The sequence below is a fragment of the Pogoniulus pusillus genome, chromosome 33, assembly GCF_015220805.1.
Source record: "Pogoniulus pusillus isolate bPogPus1 chromosome 33, bPogPus1.pri, whole genome shotgun sequence".
In the NCBI taxonomy this organism is placed as follows: domain Eukaryota; kingdom Metazoa; phylum Chordata; class Aves; order Piciformes; family Lybiidae; genus Pogoniulus; species Pogoniulus pusillus.
The window spans coordinates 12,857,140-12,877,038 of NC_087296.1; the positions used below are offsets into that span (position 1 = coordinate 12,857,140).

General features: G+C 52.0%; 1 protein-coding gene across 11 annotated transcripts in view; it reads right to left on the reverse strand.

The window, feature by feature from the left end:
- Nucleotides 1-19,899, reverse strand: part of PTPRK (protein tyrosine phosphatase receptor type K) — a 609,180-nt gene that overhangs the window by 347,912 nt on the left and 241,369 nt on the right. The gene's annotated exons all lie outside the window — the stretch shown is intronic.

Below are 19,899 nucleotides of genomic sequence, written 5' to 3' on the forward strand. Positions count from 1 at the left end.
GACACCAAGCTAGGAGCAGCTGTGGAGCTGCTGGAGGGGAGGAGAGCCCTGCAGAGGGACCTGGCCAGGCTGGGTGGGTGGGCAGAGGCCAAGGGGATGAGACTGAACAAGGCCAAGGGCAGGGTTCTGCACTTTGGCCACAACAACCCCAAGCAGCACTACAGGCTGGGAACAGAGTGGCTGAGAGCAGCCAGGCAGAGAGGGAGCTGGGGGTGCTGGCAGAGAGGAGCTGAAGATGAGGCAGCAGTGCCCAGGTGGGCAGCAGAGCCAATAGCATCCTGAGCTGGCTCAGGAGCAGTGTGGGCAGCAGGACAAGGGAGGTTCTTCTGCCCCTGTGCTCAGCACTGCTCAGGCCACCCCTGGAGTGCTGTGTCCAGTTCTGGGCTCCTCCACAATTCAAGAGAGATGCTGAGGTGCTGGAAGGTGTTTGGAGAAGGGCAGCAAGGCTGGGGAGGGGCCTGGAGCACAGCCCTGTGAGGAGAGGCTGAGGGAGCTGGGGGTGTGCAGCCTGCAGCAGAGGAGGCTCAGGGCAGAGCTCATTGCTGTCTGCAGCTGCCTGCAGGGAGGCTGTAGCCAGGTGGGGTTGGGCTCTGCTGCCAGGCAAGCAGCAACAGAACAAGGGGACACAGTCTCAAGCTGTGCCAGGGCACGTTCAGGCAGAATGTTGTTAGGGAGTTGTTGTCAGAGAGAGTGATTGGCACTGGAATGGGCTGCCCAGGGAGGTGGTGGAGTCTCTATGGCTGGAGGTGTTGAAGCCAAGCCTGGCTGGGGCACTTAGTGCCATGGTCTGGTTGACTGAATAGGGCTGGGTGCTAGGTTGGGCTGGCTGAGCTTGGAGCTCTCTTCTGACCTGGCTGATTCTATGGTTCTATGATTCACAGCTTTCCAACAGCTCTTTTTCCTCAATCAGCCAATCTTTTCTTTTAAATGCTTCCTATTTCACCTGTCCAATCTCAATGCCTTCTAAAACTGTACCTTTGTTACACTAAGCACCATCCAGCTCTCTAAAGGCAGTGGAAACACACTCACACACACTAAAAAAAAAGGAAGGAAGGAAGCTGCTGAAAGAGGGCAAACTTCAACCTATAATCTCATTTAAAAGAAGGAGCTTAAAGAGTTCTGGGGGAGAAAAATAAACACAGTTACCTCAAGCCAGTGAAAAATGCAACCTGTCTGGAGCTGTTGGGGAGGGTGACAGGTCAGTAAGGCAGGAACAGCTTGAGCTCTTTTGTGACCCTTTTCCCTCACTGCCATTCAGATGGAATGCTCTGGTTTGAGCTTAATTGAAATCCAGACCCCCTGCCAAAAGCTGGCATTAGAGCCACCCCCAGAAGCATGCACCAAGAGAACAAAGGATGCCACTGCTTACTCCCACACATTCCTGTTTCCCAGAGTTGGGATAGTGCTTCTGAGCCATCCAGGTTGGCTCAGCCCTTAGAAAGACATCATCACTGCCTCCAAACTGCAGCTCCTGCTCTGCTCCATATGGAACAAAATATGACCTCTGTGGTCATTTTTAGCTTGAATCAACCCCTGGAATGAGAACCTTCACTGGGGTCTTAAACCTCAAACTTTCTCACACAAGAACTGAGGCTGAGCAGGTTTTTTTAGCTCTAATCAACCCCTGCAATGAGAACCTTCACTGGAGTCTTAAACCTCAAACTTTCTAACACAAGAACTGAGGCTCAGCAGGTTTTTTTAGCTCTAATCAACCCCTGCATTGAGAACCTTCACTGGAGTCTTAAACCTCAAACTTTCTAGCACAAGAACTGAGGCTCAGCAGGTTTTTTTAGCTCTAATCAACCCCTGCAATGAGAACCTTCACTGGGGTCTTAAACCTCAAACTTTCTCACACAAGAGCTGCTGCTAAGCAGGTTTTTTTAGCTCTGATCAACCCCTGCAATGAGAACCTTCACTGGGGTCTTAAACCTCAAACTTTCTAACACAAGAGCTGCTGCTGAGCAGGTTTTTTTAGCTCTGATCAACCCCTGGAATGAGAACCTTCACTGGGGTCTTAAACCTCAAACTTTCTAGCACAAGAACTGCTGCTGAGCCACAGAAGTGCATAACCTGAAAGTCTGTGGCAAAGCTCAAAGGGGAGAAAAAGGAGCTGAGTTAAAGCCACACCTGTACACCAGCACTTCATTTCAGACCTACCTTTCCTCATCTTTGCATGGCTTAGACACTGCCTAACTGTTTGGCAGTAGATCAGCCAAGTGATCAGCACTGTTCCAAACTCCCTGACACAAGGATGCATTGAGTGGAACTGCCCAAGGAGGTGCTGGACTCCCCATCCCTGGAGGTGTTCAAGAAACCTGTGGCCATGGCACTATGGGACATGGCTTAGTGGGGATGGTGGTGTTGGGCTGATGGTTGGACTGCAGGATCTCAGAAGGCTTTTCCAACTGAAACAATTCCACCACTCTATGATTTTAACTACTGATACATATGAACTGATTGATTTTAGTTCCTGTCCTCACTCTTGCAGCAGCCAAAGCCTCCACCCCATGGTTCACCACAAGTCACCTAAACAAACAGATCTCCTGCTGCATTCTTCCTCCTATGCTGGCTTGTGCCCCTCATAGAGACTGCTCTCACTGCCCTACCACAGCCAAAGGGCAGTCAGGCTCCCTCACTAACACCAACTGGCCATGAAACCTTCCAACCCCTAACATCTTCTGATCTTGTCCCTGTCATCTGAGCTAGACTGCATGGTCCTACTCTGGCAGGGAGGGTGGACTCGATCTGGGCTGCAGCAAGAGCAGTGTGGGCAGCAGGGCAAGGGAGAGGATTCTGCCCCTTGGCTCTGCTCTCCTCACACCCCAACTGCAGTCCTGGGGGCAGTTCTGGAGCCCCCAACACAAGAAGGACATGGCAGTGCTGGAGCCAGTCCAGAGGAGGCCACCAAGATGCTGAGAGGGCTGCGGCAGCTCTGCTCTGAGCACAGGCTGAGAGAGTTGGGGCTGTGCAGCCTGGAGAAGAGAAGGCTTGGAGGAGACCTTGGAGTGGCCTTGCAGGATCTGCAGGGGGCTGCAGGAGGGCTGTGGAGGGACTATTGACAAGGTCTGGTAATGCCAGGAGGAGGAGGAATGGGTTTGAACTGGCAGAGGAGAGATGGAAATTGGATGTTAGGAAAGGGTTCTTTGCGGTGAGGGTGGTGAGACACTGGCACAGGTTGCCCAGGGAGGTTGTGGAGCACAGAAGCACAGAATGTAGTCATTCTTGCTTTGCTAGGAGAGGAAAAGTAAATATTAGAGTTTCCTCAAATGAAGGAATCCCTTCATTAAATCCACTGCTTGAAATCTGAATGCCAAGCATTCAGCCTTCAGCAGAGCAGCACATCCAAGCTGCCTGCACTAAACAATTTAACCTCCCCAGCTCAGAACACAATCATAGAATCAACCAGGTCAGAAGAGACCTTCAAGCTCAGCCAGCCCAACCTAGCACCCAGCCCTGCCCAACCAACCAGACCATGGCACTAAGTGCCCCAGCCAGGCTTGGCTTCAACACCTCCAGCCACAGCCACTCCACCACCTCCCTGGGCAGCCCATTCCAGTGCCAATCACTCTCTCTGACAACAACTTCCTAACAACATCCAGCCTAGACCTGCCCTGGCACAACTTGAGGTTGTGTCCCCTTCTTCTGTTGCTGGTTGCCTGGCAGCAGAGCCCAACCTCACCTGGCTACAGCCTCCTTCAGGTAGTTGTAGCCTCCTCTGAGCCTCCTCTTCTGCAGGCTGCACACCTCCAGCTCCCTCAGCCTCTCCTCATAGGGTTCCTTCCTTAAGCTTGTCTACACACCTCACGTGCAGAAACAAAGTGAATGTGGCCCCTACTTCAACCTGAAATACTAATGCACATCCAAGGTAATTGATTAGGAAGAAGTTCTACATGGAAGGAGTGATTGCCCATTGGGATGGGCTGCCTGGGGAGGTGGTGGAGTCCCCATCCATGGAGGTGTTTAAGAGGAGGCTGGATGGGACACTTGGTGCCAGGCTTTAGTTCACTGGAAGGGTTGGGTGATAGATTGAACTCAGTGATCCCAGAGGTCTTTTCCCACCTGGTTAATTCTGTGACTCTGTGATCAAAACAAAATCATACAAGCACAGAAGGGTAGGGGTTGGAAGGGACCTCCAGAGGTCACCCAGTCCAACTCCCACTCTCAAAGCAGGATCACCCAGGGCAAGTAACATAGAAAAGCATCCAGGTGGCTCCAGAAACTCTCCAAAGAAGGAGACTCCACAACCTCTCTGGGCAGCCTGCACCAGGGCTCCAGCACCCTCACAGTAAAGGCAACTTCCTCACGGCAAGGTGGAACCTCCCAAGTTCCAGTTTGGATCCAACATGCGAGTCATGCTGAGCCTTGAGGGATGCCTGAACAGTAAAGTGAAAGGCATCAGTTGGTGAGAAGCTGCTTCTTACACAGAATCACAGAATCAACCAGGTTGGAAGAGACCTCCAAGCTCATCCAGTCTAACCTAGCACCCAGCCCTATCCAATCAGCTAGACCATGGCACTAAGTGCCTCATCCAGGCTTTGCTTCAGCACCCCTCACACAGGACAGTTTGTTGGTCAAAGCCAGAAAAGAAACTTATACAATACCATAGAATGGTTTGGCTTGAAAGGGACCTCCAAAGCTCATCCAGTCCAAGCCTCCTGCATTCAGAAGGGACATCCTCAACTAGATGTTCAACAGAACAAGGGGACACAGCCTCAAGCTGTGCCAAGGCAGGTTCAGGCTGGATGTTAGGAGGAAGATGTTGGCAGAGAGAGTGATTGGCATTGGAATGGGCTGCCCAGGGAGATGGTGGAGTGGCTGTGGCTGGAGGTGTTGAAGCAAAGCCTGGCTGGGGCACTTAGTGCCATGGTCTAGTTGATTGGCCAGGGCTGGGTGCTAGGTTGGGCTGGATGACTGTGTCCAGTTCTGAGCCCCTCAATTCAAGAAAGATTTTGAGGTGCTGGAACAGGTCCAGAGAAGGGCAACAAAGCTGGTGAGGGGCCTGGAGCACAAATCCTATGAGGAGAGGCTGAGGGAGCTGGGCCTGTTTAGCCTGGAGAAGAGGAGGCTCAGAGGTGATCTTATTACTGTCTACAACTACCTGAAGGGGCATTGCAGCCAGGTGGGGGGGGGCCTCTTCTCCCAGGCAACCAGCAATAGAACAAGGGGACACAGGCTCAAGTTGTGCCAGGGTAGGTCTAGGCTGGATGTTAGGAAGAAGTTCTTCACAGAGAGAGTGATTGGCATTGGAATGGGCTGCCCAGGGAGGTGGTGGAGGCACCGTCCCTGGGGGTCTTCAAGAAAAGCCTGGCTGAGGCACTCAGTGCCATGGTCTGGTTGATCGGCCAGGGCTGGGTGCTAGGTTGGACTGGATGATCTTGGAGGTCTCTTCCAACCTGGTTGATTCTATGATTCTATGATTCCAACCTGCTTGATTCTATAATTCTACATAAGGTTGCCCACATCCCTTATTTCTTCTTCAGAGTTCCACTCCAACACCCAAGCCTAGGACTTTCCCCTCTGTTTCCACCATCCTACCGCTTTATCTCGCAAGGCTTTGAGTAGCTGCTCGAATTTCTCTCTGCTAGGATTTGTTTCCACCTGCACCATTGCACCTTCAACCCCCATCTCCACGCACAGCTTAGCCCTGAAAATATTTCCCTGCCATTAAAATGATGAAAAGTTCAAACAGCAGAGAGTTCTCACTTGAACAAAAGACTCTCCAGCACAATCCCCTGCCCTCATTCCAGTGCATATCCCTTGCACCAGTAAGCTGTTAGCCAGTCAGAGTTCAGCTGCACTGTCACAAGCCCTTAATTAAATTCTTCTTTTTAATGTCAGGGCATTACCAGTGGTTTTAAAGGAGAGGAAAGAAAGGCAGCAGTGCTCTCTGCTTATTAGAGAGCTCCTGGTACATACTGTTTCAATTTATGTCCTGCTCACACTGAACAGAGCTCCAAAACGTTGCTCAATTAGGTTTTAAAAATCCAATTTACAATTAATGTGGAGTTATACTAATAGGTAATGGCTGTGCCCTGTGAGCTCCTTGGTTCCTCCAGTCCCTTGCTGTCTGATTTGATAACCCTGAATGGTTCATTTAGGAGAGGTCACCACCAGGCAGTTCTCCTCCTTTGGTGAAAATGACTTGGGGAGGTTCACACAGAGCTATGCTCTGTAAACACTTCATTAGAAGAGATATAAGCAGGGGGGGGGAAATAGCCTTAAATCTGGCACTTGAGGTAGTTCAGCATGTGGGGAAGTGTCCTCCACCCTGGCTTTGTAGGCATTGACAAATGATGCTAATTCTCCACATAAATTAAACATTCACAAGTCCCTGGGCCCTGATGAGCTGCACCCAAGGGTGCTGAGAGAACTGGCTGAGGGCTGAGGTTATTGCTCTGCCACTCTCCAGCATCTTTGCCAACTCGTGGCAGGCAGGAGAGGTGTCTGAGGGCTGGAGCAGAGCCAATGGCACTGCAGCCTTCAAAAAGGGCAAGAAAGAGGTTCCAGGGAACTACAGACCAGGCAGCCTCACCTCCAGCCCTGGAAAATGATGGAGCATCTCCTGCTGGAGGGCATCTCAAGGCACTTGGAAGAGCAGAAGGTTATCAGGAGTAGCCAGCATGGATTTACCAAGGGGTAGTCCTGCTTGGCTAACCTCATAGCATTCCATGATGCCATAACTGAATGGGTAGAGCCAGGGAGAGCAGTGGATGTAGGCTACCTTGACCTTAGCAAGGCCTTTGACACCATCTCCCATGACATCCTAGTGATCAAGCTGAGGCAGTGTGGGATGGAAGAGCAGTCAGTGAGGTGGGTTAGGAACTGGTTGCAAGAGAGAGTTCAGAGGGTGGTGAGCAATGGTGCCAGGTCCAGCTGGAGACTTCTGACTGGTGGTGTCCCCCAGGGATCAGTGCTGGGGCCAGTCCTGTTCAACATCTTCATCAATGCCATTGATGAGGGCACAGACAGACAGAGTCTGCTCAGCAGGTTTGCTGCTGACACCAAGTTGGGAGGCTTGGCTGAGACAGCTGCAGGCTGTGCTGCCATCCAGACAGCCCTGGGCAGACAGAGCTGGGCACAGAGGAGCCAGAGGAGGTTCAACAAGGACAAGTGCAGAGTCCTGCATCTGGGGAGGAATAACAAACTGCAGCAGTACAGGCTGGGAGGTGACTGCTGGAGAGCAGCCCTGTGGAGAGGGATCTGGGGGTGCTGGTGGAGAACATCCATGGCACAGCAATGTGCCCTGCTTGCCAAGAAGGCCAATGGGATTCTGGGGTGCATTAAGCAGAGTGTGTCCAGCAGATCAAGGGAGGTTCTCCTCCACCTCTGCTCTGCCCTGTTGAGACCTCATCTTGAGTACTGCCTTCAGTTTTGTGCTTCCCAGTTTCTGGAGAGGGTCCAGCAGAGGGCTACAAGGATGATGAGGGGACTGGAGGGCATGGCTGATGAGGAGAGGCTGAAGGCCCTGGGGCTGCTTAGTCTGGAGAAGACTGAGAGGGGATTTGATAAATGTTTATGAGTATCTGAAGGCTGCCAGGAGCAGGGGACAGGCTCTGCTCACTGCTGCCAGGGATAGCACAAGGAGCAATGGGTGTAAATTGCAGTAAAAGAGGTTCCAGCTCAACACAAGGGGGAACTTCTTGACTGGAAGGGTCCCAGAGCCCTGGCACAGGCTGCCCAGAGAGGTTGTGGAGTCTCCTTCTCTAGAGCCTTTCCAGGCCTGTCTGGATGTGTTCCTGTGTGATCTGTGTTAGACAGTGTTGTCCTGCTCTGGTAGGGGGGGTTGGACTCAATGATCTCCTTGGGTCCCTTCCAACCCCTAGGATCCTGTGAGCCTGTGACTCCAAGGCTCTTTTTAATTTGATACCAACATGATCCCATTAATATATATATTTTAAGCCAGTTCCTTGAGACCATCTATATTTAAGCCAAAGTCAACAGTAAAGTCTGCACAGCTTAAGAAACAAAACCAAATCAAAGGCAAATTATCAATTAGCCCTGAATTTCTCTTTCCTGTCTCATGAAAGCAAGCAAGCATCTAATAAAGATGAAATTCCATTTCAATGGCTGCTGCAGAGCCTGAAAGGAACCAGAAGCAGCTAAACCTCAGCATCTTATGTCACTGCTAAAATTTAGACTCAGGATAATTTAGATTAGAAAATGCCTTCAAGATCCCTGAGCCCAATCATTAAGCCTACTCTGCCACCACTAAGCCATATCCCCAAGCACAACAACCACACAGCTTCTATACACCTCCATGGATGGTGACTCCATCCCACCTCCCTGGGCAGCCTGTGCCAGTGCCTGAGAGCCCTTTCAGTGAAATGATTTCTTCTGATCATAGACCTGTTTTGGTTGGAAAAGACCTCTAAGATCATCAAGTCCAACCAATGTCCAGCCCAAACCTCCACTGGTGCAGCTCGAGGCCATTCCCTTCCATTCTGTCACCAGGAGGTGTTGAAGCAAAGCCTGGATGAGGCACTTAGTGCCATGGTCTGGTTGGTTGGACAGGGCTGGGTGCTAGGATGAGCTGGATGAGCTTGGAGGTCTCTTCCAGCCTGGTTGATTCACATGGGAGAAGAAACCAACACCCACCTGCCAACCACCTCCACTCTCCACCACAGAGAGATGTAGTGATAGGATTGAGGTGAATGGAACAAAGCCACAAATGGGTAGATCCAGACTAGATGTTAGGAAGCAGTTCCTCACTATGAGGGTGGTGAGAGCCTGGAATGGGTTGCCAAGGTTGGTGGTGGAAGCCTCATCTCTGGAAGTGTTTAAGGCCAGGATAGATGAGGGTCTGGATAGCCTGGTCTAGTGTGAGGTGATCCTGCCCATGGCAAAGGGGGTGGAACTGGCTGATCCTTGTGGTCCCTTCCAACCCTGACTGATTCTATCATTCTAGAGGAGGGCTGCAAAGATGCTGAGAGGGCTGCAGCAGCTCTGCTGTGAGGACAGGCTGAGAGAGTTGGGACTCTGCAGCCTGGAGAAGAGAAGGCTTGGAGGAGACCTTGGAGTGGCCTTCCAGGATCTGAAGTGGGCTACAGGAAGGCTGGGGAGGGACTATTGACAAGGTCTGGGAATGCCAGGACGAGGAGGAATGGGTTTAAAGTAGCAGAGGGGAGATTGAAAGTGGATGTAAGGAGGAAGTTGTTTGCAGTGAGGGTGGTGAGAGACTGGCACAGGTTGAGGGTGGTGAGACACTGGCACAGGTTGAGGGTGGTGAGACACTGGCACAGGTTGCCCAGGGAGGTTGTGGAGCACAGAAGCACCCAATGTGATCAAAGATCACATTGGGTGCTTCTGTGCTCCACAACCTCCCTGGAAGTGTTGAGCACCAGGCTGGATGAGTCCTTGAGTGCCCTGTTCTAGTGGGAGGTGTCCTTGCCTATATCAGGGGGTTGCAACTGGATGCTCTTTCAGGTCCTTTCCAACCAAAACCAATCTAGGATTCTATAAGGCAAAAAAACCCCAATTAACCAAAAGGTGAATTTCTAATTTTCAGATCCAACTCTCAAACCCATCTGCATTTCCCTCTCAGCTCCTCAGGTTGAAAGGCCTTCCTTTAGCTTTTGTTGTGTAAGAAGCACCAAGATGTCATCACTTTCTGTGGTGATGCTCCCTCTACATGTTCCTGTTGTGGGTTTTTTTCTGTTGTCTTGTTTACCCCACACTGATTTTTATCAGCCTGGACAGCTCAACCTTACACATCCCCATCCTCTCCTCGGTGTAAACACCTCCAACTACGTTTGCTGCACTGCTAATAATTACAGTCAGCTTCCAGTTGGCTCCTTGGGCTCTCAGCTGGATGCTGGGGCTGCCTCCAGAGATCAGCAGATGTCAACACTTCAGCTGGACTGACACACAGACGACTCTGGCAGCAGCGTCTGCTGCAGCTGGCCCCTGCTCGCTCCCTTCTCGCCTTCACTCCTGAGCTCATGCAAGAAACTCACTTGGAATTACAAAAACCCTTCCTGGATTAGAACCACCAAAGGGGTGAGCACCATCAGAGGCACAGCCTGGCCAGAGGAGTTGAGGAGGGGGCAGAACTTGTGTGAGGAGCAGGGCATGATCCAAGAGACTGCCCAAGGAGCTTGGTTACAATCAGAGAGCAGCCCTGAGGAAAAGGACCTGGGGGTCTGGGCTGATGCAAAGCTCAACAGGAGCCTGCAGTGTGAGTGCTGGGTGAGCTCATTGCAACCTAGAAAGGTTGGACTGGATGATCCCTGGGGGTCTGTGTTGATGAAAAGCTCAACATGAGCCTGCAGTGTGAGTGCAGCCCAGACACAACCCTGTGCTGGGCTGCAGCAAGAGCAGGGTGGGGAGCAGGGCAAGGGAGGGGATTCTGCCCCTTGGCTCTGCTCTCCTCACACCCCACCTGCAGTCCTGGGGGCAGTTCTGGAGCCTCCAGCACAAGCAGGACATGGAAATGTTGGAGCCAGTCCAGAGAAGGCCACCAAGATGCTGAGAGGGCTGCAGCAGCTCTGCTGTGAGCATAGGCTGAGAGAGTTGGGGCTCTGCAGCCTGGAGAAGAGAAGGCTTGGAGGAGACCTTGGAGTGGCCTTGCAGGATCTGCAGGGTGCTCCAGGAGGGCTGGGGAGGGACTATTGACAAGGTCTGGGAATGGCAGGAGGAGGAGGAATGGGTTTGAAGTGGCAGAGGAGAGATTGAAAATGGATGTTAGGAAGCAGTTGTTTGCAGTGAGGGTGGTGAGACACTGGCACAGGTTGAGGGTGGTGAGACACTGGCACAGGTTGCCCAGGGAGGTTGTGGAGCACAGAAGCACCCAATGTGATCTTTGATCACATTGGGTGCTTCTGTGCTCCACAACCTCCCTGGAAGTGTTCATCACCAGGTCCTTGATTGACCTGTTCTAGTGGGAGGTGTCCCTGCCCATGACAGGGGGATTGCAACTGGATGCTCTTTCAGGTCTCTTCCAACCTAAACCATTCTAGGACTCTATAAGGGGAACAAAACAACTAACTAAAAGGTGATTTTCCACTTTTCAGATCCAACTGGCATAGGACAAGGAGCAATGGATGGAAACTACAGCATGGAAAGTTCTATCTCACCATGAAGAACTTCCTAGAAACATAGACTCAAGCAGATTGGAAGAGACCTCCAAGCTCATCCAGTCCAACCTAGCACCCAGCCCTGGCCAATCAACCAGACCATGGCACTATATTTCCTTTTAACTTATTAAACATCCCAGAAAGTTAATAAGGCCTGACAGCTACTTAAGATAAGGGATGACAAGCAGCTGTCATGCTTCATCTTAGAGGTCTTTTCTAACTGAAACAGTGCTGGGATAAGGAACTGCTTCATTGTTTTTCCCACTTCATTTGATGAAAATGACAGTGGCTTTATTATTTTGCTTTAAATTTTCAGTCAGTTCTGTGTACAAATACAGGATTGAAGCCTGAGAATTAGATATTTATTTCCCCCCCCCCCCCCCCTGCAGAATGTGAGTTGGAACCACAGCTTCAATATTATGCCAAGATCACAGACTCACAGGTGTCAGGGGTTAGAAGGGAATCAAAGAGATCATCAAGTCCAACCCCCCTGCCACAGCAGGGCCACACAATCTAGCTCAGGGCACACAGGAACACACCCAGACAGGCCTGGAAAGGCTCCACAGAAGGAGACTCCACAACCTCTCTGGGCAGCCTGTGCCAGGGCTCTGGGACCCTTCAAGGCAAGAAGTTCCCCCTTGTGTTGAGCTGGAACCTCCTGTGCTGCAGCTTCCATCCACTGCTCCTTGTCCTATGCCAGGGAGCAGTGAGCAGAGCCTGTCCCCCCCTCCTGACCCCCAGCCCTCAGATGTTTATAAACATTGATTCAATCCCCTCTCAGTCTTCCACAGACTAAGCAGCCCCAGGTCCCTCAGCCTCTCCTCACCAGGCAGTGCTCCACTCCCCTCATCATCCTCATAGCCCTCCGCTAGACCCTCCCCAGCAGTTCCCTGTCCCTCTTCAGCTGACAGACCTAACTTCTTCTCTGTATATAATCACACAACTGATCCAGCTGGCAAAGCCCTCTAAGACTATCCAGTCCAACCATCAACCCACCACCACCGTGGCCATTCAATCGTGGCCCAAAGTGCCATGGCCACACTTAACTTGAACACCTCCTTGGACAGTGACTCCACCACCTCCCTGGGCAGCCTGTGCCAGTACCTGACATGCACAGTGAGGTGAAGGAACAATTTATTCTGTTTGATTGATTACTTCAAGAGAAAGCATCCAGTGAGATTTTTCTTTCACTAGGAAATGAGTCTCCCAGGCAACCAGCAAAAGAACAAGGGCTCAGGGCAGAGCTCGTTGTCTACAGCTACCTGCAGGGAGGCTGTAGCCAGGTGGGGTTGGGCTCTGCTGCCAGGCAAGCAGCAACACAACAAGGGGACACAGCCTCAAGCTGTGCCAGGGCAGGTTCAGGCTGGATGTTGTTAGGAAGTTGTTGTCAGAGAGAGTGATTGGCATTGGAATGGGCTGCCCAGGGAGGTGGTGGAGTCTCTGTGGCTGGAGGTGTTGAAGCCAAGCCTGGCTGGGGCACTTAGTGCCATGGTCTGGTTGCTTGGGCAGGGCTGGGTGCTAGGTTGGGCTGGCTGAGCTTGGAGCTCTCTTCCAGCCTGCTTGATTCTATGATTCTAACAGCCAAGACTCACAGGACTTCGTGGTCAACAAATCACAGAATCACAGAACTTTAGAGGCTGGAAGGGATCTCTGGAGATCATCCAGTCCATCCTCCCTGCCAAGGCAGCATCACCCAGGGCAGTTCACACAGGAAGGCATTCAGGTGGCTTTGGAAAGTCTCCAGAGGAGGAGACTCCACAACCTCTCTGGGCAGCCTGCTCCAGGGATCTGCCACCTGCACACCAAAAGGGTTTTCTCCTCATGTTGAGATGGAACCTTCTCTGTTCCAGTTTGTATCCATTGCTCCCTGGCTTATTGCTGTTCACCACTGAGAAAAGCATGGACCCAGGCACTGATCCCCACCCCCCAGAGATTTGTAGACATTGATCAGATCTCCTCTCAGCTTTCTCTTCTCCAGACTAAACCATGAGAGTGGTGAGACCCCAGAACAGGTTGCCCAGGGAAGTAGTGGAAGCCTCATCCTGCCACTGTGACTTTCCTCTTTGGCATCATTTTGCTGATCTGGGGGAGTGGATGATTCTATCTGACCCATGCAGAAAGCACTGACATGGTGAACCATCAGGGTCATTACAACAGTAAGTGAGAGGCTGGAATGGGTTGCTCAGGGAGGTGGTTGAGGCCCCATGGCTGGAGGTGTTTCAGGCCAGGCTGGCTGAGGCTGTGGGCAGCCTGCTCTAGGGTAGGGTGTCCCTGGGCATGGCAGGGGGGTTGGAACTGGCTGCTCCTTGTGGTCCCTTCCAACCCTGGCTGATTCTGTGACTCTATGGGGTTGTTTAGTCAGGAGAAGAGGAGGTTGAGAGGAGATTTCATTTCACTCTAGAACTCTCTGGGAGCAGTCTGCAGTGAGGTGAGGTTGGTCTCTTCTCCCTAGTATCCAGGTGATAGGAGAGGAAATGACCTGGAATTGTGCTATGAGAGGATTAGGTTGGAGATTTGGAACAATTTCTTTTCCAAAGGAGGCTGCTCAGGGGGGTGGTGGAGTCCCCATCCCTGGAGGTGTTCACGGCACTTCAGGAGTGATTTAATGGGCATGGTGGTGTTGGGCTGAAGGTTGGACTCTGTGCTCTTAGAGGTCTTCTCCAAGCAAAACATTTCTGTGATTCTGCAAGTGGCTGCTTCGAGAAGTTGAGCAAAGAGCTTTGTGGAGTTGCAAGGAGATGAGAATGGTTTCATGAGTGGTTTTTTTAACTCATTTTCTCCTGCCCTTTGTGGAAAACCCAGACAAAACCTAAAGCAGGAATGGAGTGGTGTGGTTAGTGCTCTAGGGTAGGGTGTCCCAGGGCATGGCAGGGGGTTGGAACTGGCTGGTCCTTGTGGTCCCTTCCAACCCTGACTGATTCTGTGATTCAGTGATTTACAAACCCTCCTCTTCCCCGCTGTGGTCAACGTTCAAGGAGTGCTGGCAACTCCTGATTAACAACTGCATTTTCTTCTCCTGATCTGCTTATTGCTAACAGAATGACAAATGAAAAGAGAAACAGAACCCTGAAGAAAAAGGTGAATTATTAGTCTCTCCAAAGGCAGCAAACACTTTTAACTGACTTAAAAAAGAATAATAACCCTAAAAGCCTTGGGATTGAAAGGCAAAATTTTCCCCCTGGTGAATTTCAGCATTTTGGGCTTTAAGGGAGAAGTCTGCTCTGCAAACATTTAGATTTCCTGGCACACACAGAAACTGCCAATTAGAGGAGAGCAATTTCCAAAAGGGATGAAAATACAGCAAGAGATAGGAGCAAGACTCAATCCCTCTCACTATTACTACAGAGTATGCAGCAGTAGCAGCCCATGGGAAGATCCAGAGAATCATAGAACCATAGAATCAACCAGGTTGGAAGAGAGCTCCAAGCTCAGTCAGTCCAACCTAGCACCCAGCCCTAGCCAGTCAACCAGACCATGGCACTAAGTGCCTCATCCAGTCTTTTCTTGAACACCTCCAGGCACAGCCACTCCACCACCTCCCTGGGCAGCCCATTCCAATGCCAATCACTCTCTCTGACAACAACTTCCTAACAACATCCAGCCTAGACCTTCCCCGGCACAGCTTGAGATGGCAAGCCCAAAGGCTGCCCTGTGAACTCTGTGGCTGGTAGCTACACAGGCTGCAGGGCTTAGCTAACTGGGGCAGAAATTAAAAGCAGGAGGATTAGAGTGTTTCATGTGGCTGAGACCTAACATGCCCGGGCACCTGAGGAGAACTGCCAGATCTACCCAAGGGACTGATACACTGGGAGGGAGAATGGTTCAGACAGGGTTAAATGACACAGGCAGCATCACAGGGGATGTGCAGGTTATTCTGCCCCTGCACTCAGCCACACCTTGAGAGCTGCATCCAGTTCTGGGCTCAAGAGAGAAGGCGTTCAAGAGATGTTGAGGTGCTGGAAGGTGTTGAGAGAAGGGCAGCAAGGCTGGGGAGGGGCCTGGAGCACAGCCCTGTGAGGAGAGGCTGAGGGAGCTGGGGGTGTGTAGCCTGCAGCAGAGGAGGCTCAGGGCAGAGCTCATTGCTGTCTGCAGCTGCCTGCAGGGAGGCTGTAGCCAGGTGGGGTTGGGCTCTGCTGCCAGGCAGGCAGCAACAGAAGAAGGGGACACAGCCTCAAGCTGTGCCAGGGGAGGTCTAGGCTGGATGTTAGGAGGAAGTTGTTGTCAGAGAGAGTGATTGGCATTGGAATGGGCTGCCCAGGGAGGTGGTGGAGTGGCTGTGGCTGGAGGTGTTGCAGCCAAGCCTGGCTGGGGCACTTAGTGCCATGGTCTGGTTGATTGGCCAGGGCTGGGTGCTAGGTTGGGCTGGCTGAGCTTGGAGCTCTCTTCCAACCTGGGTGATTCTATGGTTCTGTTCTGTGATTCTAGAGTGAAAGGATGGGGGGTAGAGGAGGAATCCCTTCTGAACCAAGTTTCAAGAGGAATCTCAAGCAAGAAGTTCTCAATGCTGTACTTTTCACAGGTGAATACTCTTTACAGCCATGTCAGAGGTGGAGAATAAATTACAGGTCAAGTCATGTGAGAGGGGACTTGATAAATCAACTCAAGGCAGCTCCTCATACATGGTGAGGCTGCAGCTCGAGTACTGGGTTCAGTTTTTGGCCCCTCACTACAAGAAAGAAATCAAGGTGCTGGAGTGGCAACAGGCAAGGACAACAAAGCTGATGAGCAGTCTGAGGAACAAGTCTGGTGAGGAGCAGCTGAGGGAATTGGGGATGTTTAGCCTGGAGAAAAGGAGGCTTAAGGAGACCTCATTTCTGGAGAAAAGGAGGCTTAAGGAGACCCCTAAGGAGACAGTTCCCTGAAAGGGGCTTACAGTGAGGTGGGGGTTGGTCTCTTCTCCCTAGTATCATGTGATAGAAGGATAGGAAATGGCCCAAAATTGTGCTAGGGGAGGGTTAGGTTGGAGATGAGGAAGCATTTGTTTGCTGCAAGAGTGGTCAGGGATTGGCAGAGGCCCTAGAGGGGTTCAAGACAGGAGTGGCTGTGGCACTTGGGGACATGGATTATGGGCCATGTGGTCTTAGGTTGAAGGTTTGGCTTGGTGATGTCAAAGGTCTTTTCCAACCTCAATGATTCTATGATAGAGGCAATGGTCTGAGTCCAGACCCTCATTCAGCCTCCACTCTCAGCTGGTAGCAGTAGGAGGTCAGCCTCACTCCACTGTTTCTACAGCACTTTCCATTTTGCTTCCCAATTTCTCAACTACTACTCTCAAGCAGTTGCTTTAATTCTCTGTTACTCAATCAGGAACAACCCTTCTTATCCCTGGACTCAGCACTGGTGAGGTTACACCACGGGTACTGGGTTCAGTTTTGGACCACTCACTCCAAGAGGGATAAGGAGGTGCTGGAGTGTGTCCAGACATGGGCAACAAAAGTGGTGAAGGGTCTGGAGAGGAGCAGCTGAGCGAGCTGGAGCTGGTTGGTCTGGAGAAGAGGAGGCTGAGGGCAGACCTCATTGCTCCCTACAGCTTCCTGAAAAGAGGCTGCAGCCAGGTGGGGGTTGGTCTGTTCAACCATGTAACGAATCACAGGATGAGAGCAAATGACCTCAAGCTGCCCCAAGGAAAGTTTACATTGGAATTAGGGAGAATTCCTTCACTGAAAGGGGCCTGAGGCATTGGAACAGACTGCCCAGGGAGATAGTGGCATCACCATCCCTGGAGGTGTTCAAGAGTCCTTGAGGGATAGGGTTTAGCAAGGACTTGTCAGTGTTAGACTTGATGATCTCAAAGGTATTCCCCAGTTCAGGCAATTCTGTGATGCTGAGATGCCCTCTGGCAGGGAGAGGGGAGGCATCAGGTGGCAGGGAGGCTGCCACGGTGGGAGGAGCAGGCAGCCCTGGTAGCCCAGAGCAGAGGGTCAGTGAGCCACAGCTCCTGCTGGCAGCTCAGCCTGCTGGCCACGGGCTGGGATGGCAACCTGCAGTGCACCAGCAGGTACCCAGGAAACCCTCACAGGGTGTTGAGTTGGCCTCACTTAGGTGGCACAGGAGCGGGAAAGACAGGGACTGGTACCAGTACGGTGCAGGGGTGGTCAGTCCCTTCACTGAAGCTAAGCCTGGTGCCTCTACGGTGGATTTGGTACAGGGGTGTGTTCCTCTGATAGGCTCACACAGCACAGCATGGGCTGGCCACAAGCACAGAGGCAGCCCTGGCCAACTACCCCCCTTAATCCCCCTGTGCGCAGCCAGCCGTGACGTCTGCCCGTGCCCAGGGCTGAGCAGCCTGCCCTCTGCACAGCTCAGCTACAGAGAGCAGCTCCTCTGCCAGCCCCCCCAGCCACTTCTCTGCAGCTGTGCCTCCTTAGCAGAATGACCTAAGCCTGTGCAGTTCCTCAGCCCTGCTCAAACCCTGACAGCAGGGATGCAGTGCCCCCTCGGAACGGGAGCAGTGCCCAGTCCTGGGCGCAGGGTGCGGCACAGCCGCCCGCAAAGCCGCACCAAGCTGCCGCCCCTAATCCCAGGCTGCCTTCATGCCAGGCTCAGCAGTGATGGATGGAGTCATTAGCTCTGCAGCCAGCAGCCCCCCAGCCAGGTGCCAGGACATATGGCTTCACAGATGCTCCGGCAGCAAGCCCTGCTCTGCCCAGCGCCGCTGCCCGCTGCAGCCCCACACCGCAAACCGTCCTGGGCTTGGGGGAGCCACAACGGAGCCCAGCTCGGGAGGCTGTTAAACACAGCCTGATTATGCACTAACCCCGATGGCTCTGATAGCCCAGTTAGAGCCGGGGAACAAAGGCTGGTCAGCACACAGCTCTCTGGCAGCCTTTGTCTGCCCAGATGCTGCCCGTTCTGCTCGGCTCAGCCTGCTTTCTTTGCTGCCTGAGCAAAGAAAGGAAGTGCAGAACCAGGGAAGCTTGCTCCACATTAAACAGGCAAACTCTCCCCACCATGATCCCCCAAACTCAATCCTCTCCCTGTGTTTTCATGCTCCAAATGCCCTGTGGGCTCTATTCTGCCAAATACCAGCACATATCCATGCTGTGCATAAGGATTCGTGCACAGAAGCAACTTGTTTGCAAGGTTATTTACTGATGTAATGTGGAATGTCTCACAGGGGGGACAAAGGAAAAAGAGGGAATTAAAAGGGGGCCTATTTGTACTAATTCAGCAAAGTCATGTGCACAAAGCAGCAAGGTGCACCAAATGGTCATACAGAGCAGGATCTCTCTTTCCTTTAACTGTGTTTGCAAACAAAGGCAATTCGCAGACTGCAGAAGAAAAGCAAAGCAGCAGAAACAGGCAACAACTACCATAGAATAGTAGGGGTTGGAAGTGACCTCTGGAGATCATCCAGTCCAACATCGCCTAGAGCAGGACCTCCTAGGGCAGCTCACACAGGAAGGCATCCAGGCAGGTTTGGAAAGGCTCCAGAGAAGGAGACTCCACAACCTCTCTGGGCAGCCTGGGACAGGATTCCAGAACCCTCACACCAAAGAGGGTCCTCATGGTGAGGTGGAACCTCCTGGATTCCTGTTTGCATCATTTGCTCCTTGTCCTATCACAGGGCACCACTCCTCAGATACTTAGAGGCGTTAATAAGATCCCCTCTCAGCCCTTTAACAGAATCATAGAACCAAACAGGTTGGAAGAGAGCTCCAGGCTCATCCAGCCCAACCTAGCACCCAGCCCTAGCCAATCAACCAGTCCATGGCACTAAGTGCCCCAGCCAGGCTTGGCTGCAACACCTCCAGGGGCAGTGTCCCTGGCTTGGTGTCATCTGCAAACTTACTGATGCTGGACTCAATCCTCTAGTCCAGATCATCAATAAAGATACTGAACAGGACTGGGCCCAGCACTGGTCCTTGGGAACCCCACTAGTGGCAGCTGCCAACTGGATGTGGCACCATTCACCACCTTTTCACAGAGTCACAGAGTTTCCTAGATTGGAACAGCCCTTCAGGCTCCTCGAGTCCAATCATCAGCTTCACACTGACAGGTCCTTGACTAAACCAAATCCCTGGGCCCCTCAATTCAAGAAAGACGTTGAGGTGCTGGAACACGTCCAGAGAAGGGCAACAAAGCTGGTGAGGGGCCTGGAGCACAAATCCTATGAGGAGAGGCTGAGGGAGCTGGGCCTGTTTAGCCTGCAGAAGAGGAGGCTCAGGGGTGATCTTATTACTGTCTACAACTACCTGAAGGGGCATTGTAGCCAGGTGGGGGGTGGCCTCTTCTGCCAGGCAACCAGCAATAGAACAAGGGGACACAGTCTCAAGCTGTGCCAGGGTAGGTCTAGGCTGGATGTTAGGAGGAAGTTCTGCACAGAGAGAGTGATTGGCATTGGAATGGGCTGCCCAGGGAGGTGGTGGAGGCACCGTGCCTGGGGGTCTTCAAGCAAAGACTGGATGAGGCACTTAGTGCCATGGTCTGGTTGATTGGTTAGGGCTGGGTGTTAGGTTGGACTGGATGATCTTGGAGGTCTCTTCCAACCTGGTTGATTCTATGATTCTATGATTCTAATGACTGGGAATCACTATGGTTGGAAAGGACCACCAGGATCAGCCAGCCCAAGACTAAACAGCCTCAGGTCTCTCAGTCCTTCTTCATAAGAGAGATGTTCAAGTCATTTCATCATCCTCACAGCTCCCTGTTGCACTCTCACCAGTAGATTCCTGTCTCCCTTCAACTGGAACGCCCAGATCTGAACACAGTATTCCAGGACTGGTCTCAGCAGGGCAGAGTAGAGGTGGAGGAGAACTTCCCTCAAACCACTTTTCTTGATGCACCCCAATCTTTTCAGCTAAAAAGTCCCACACATTTATGTTGA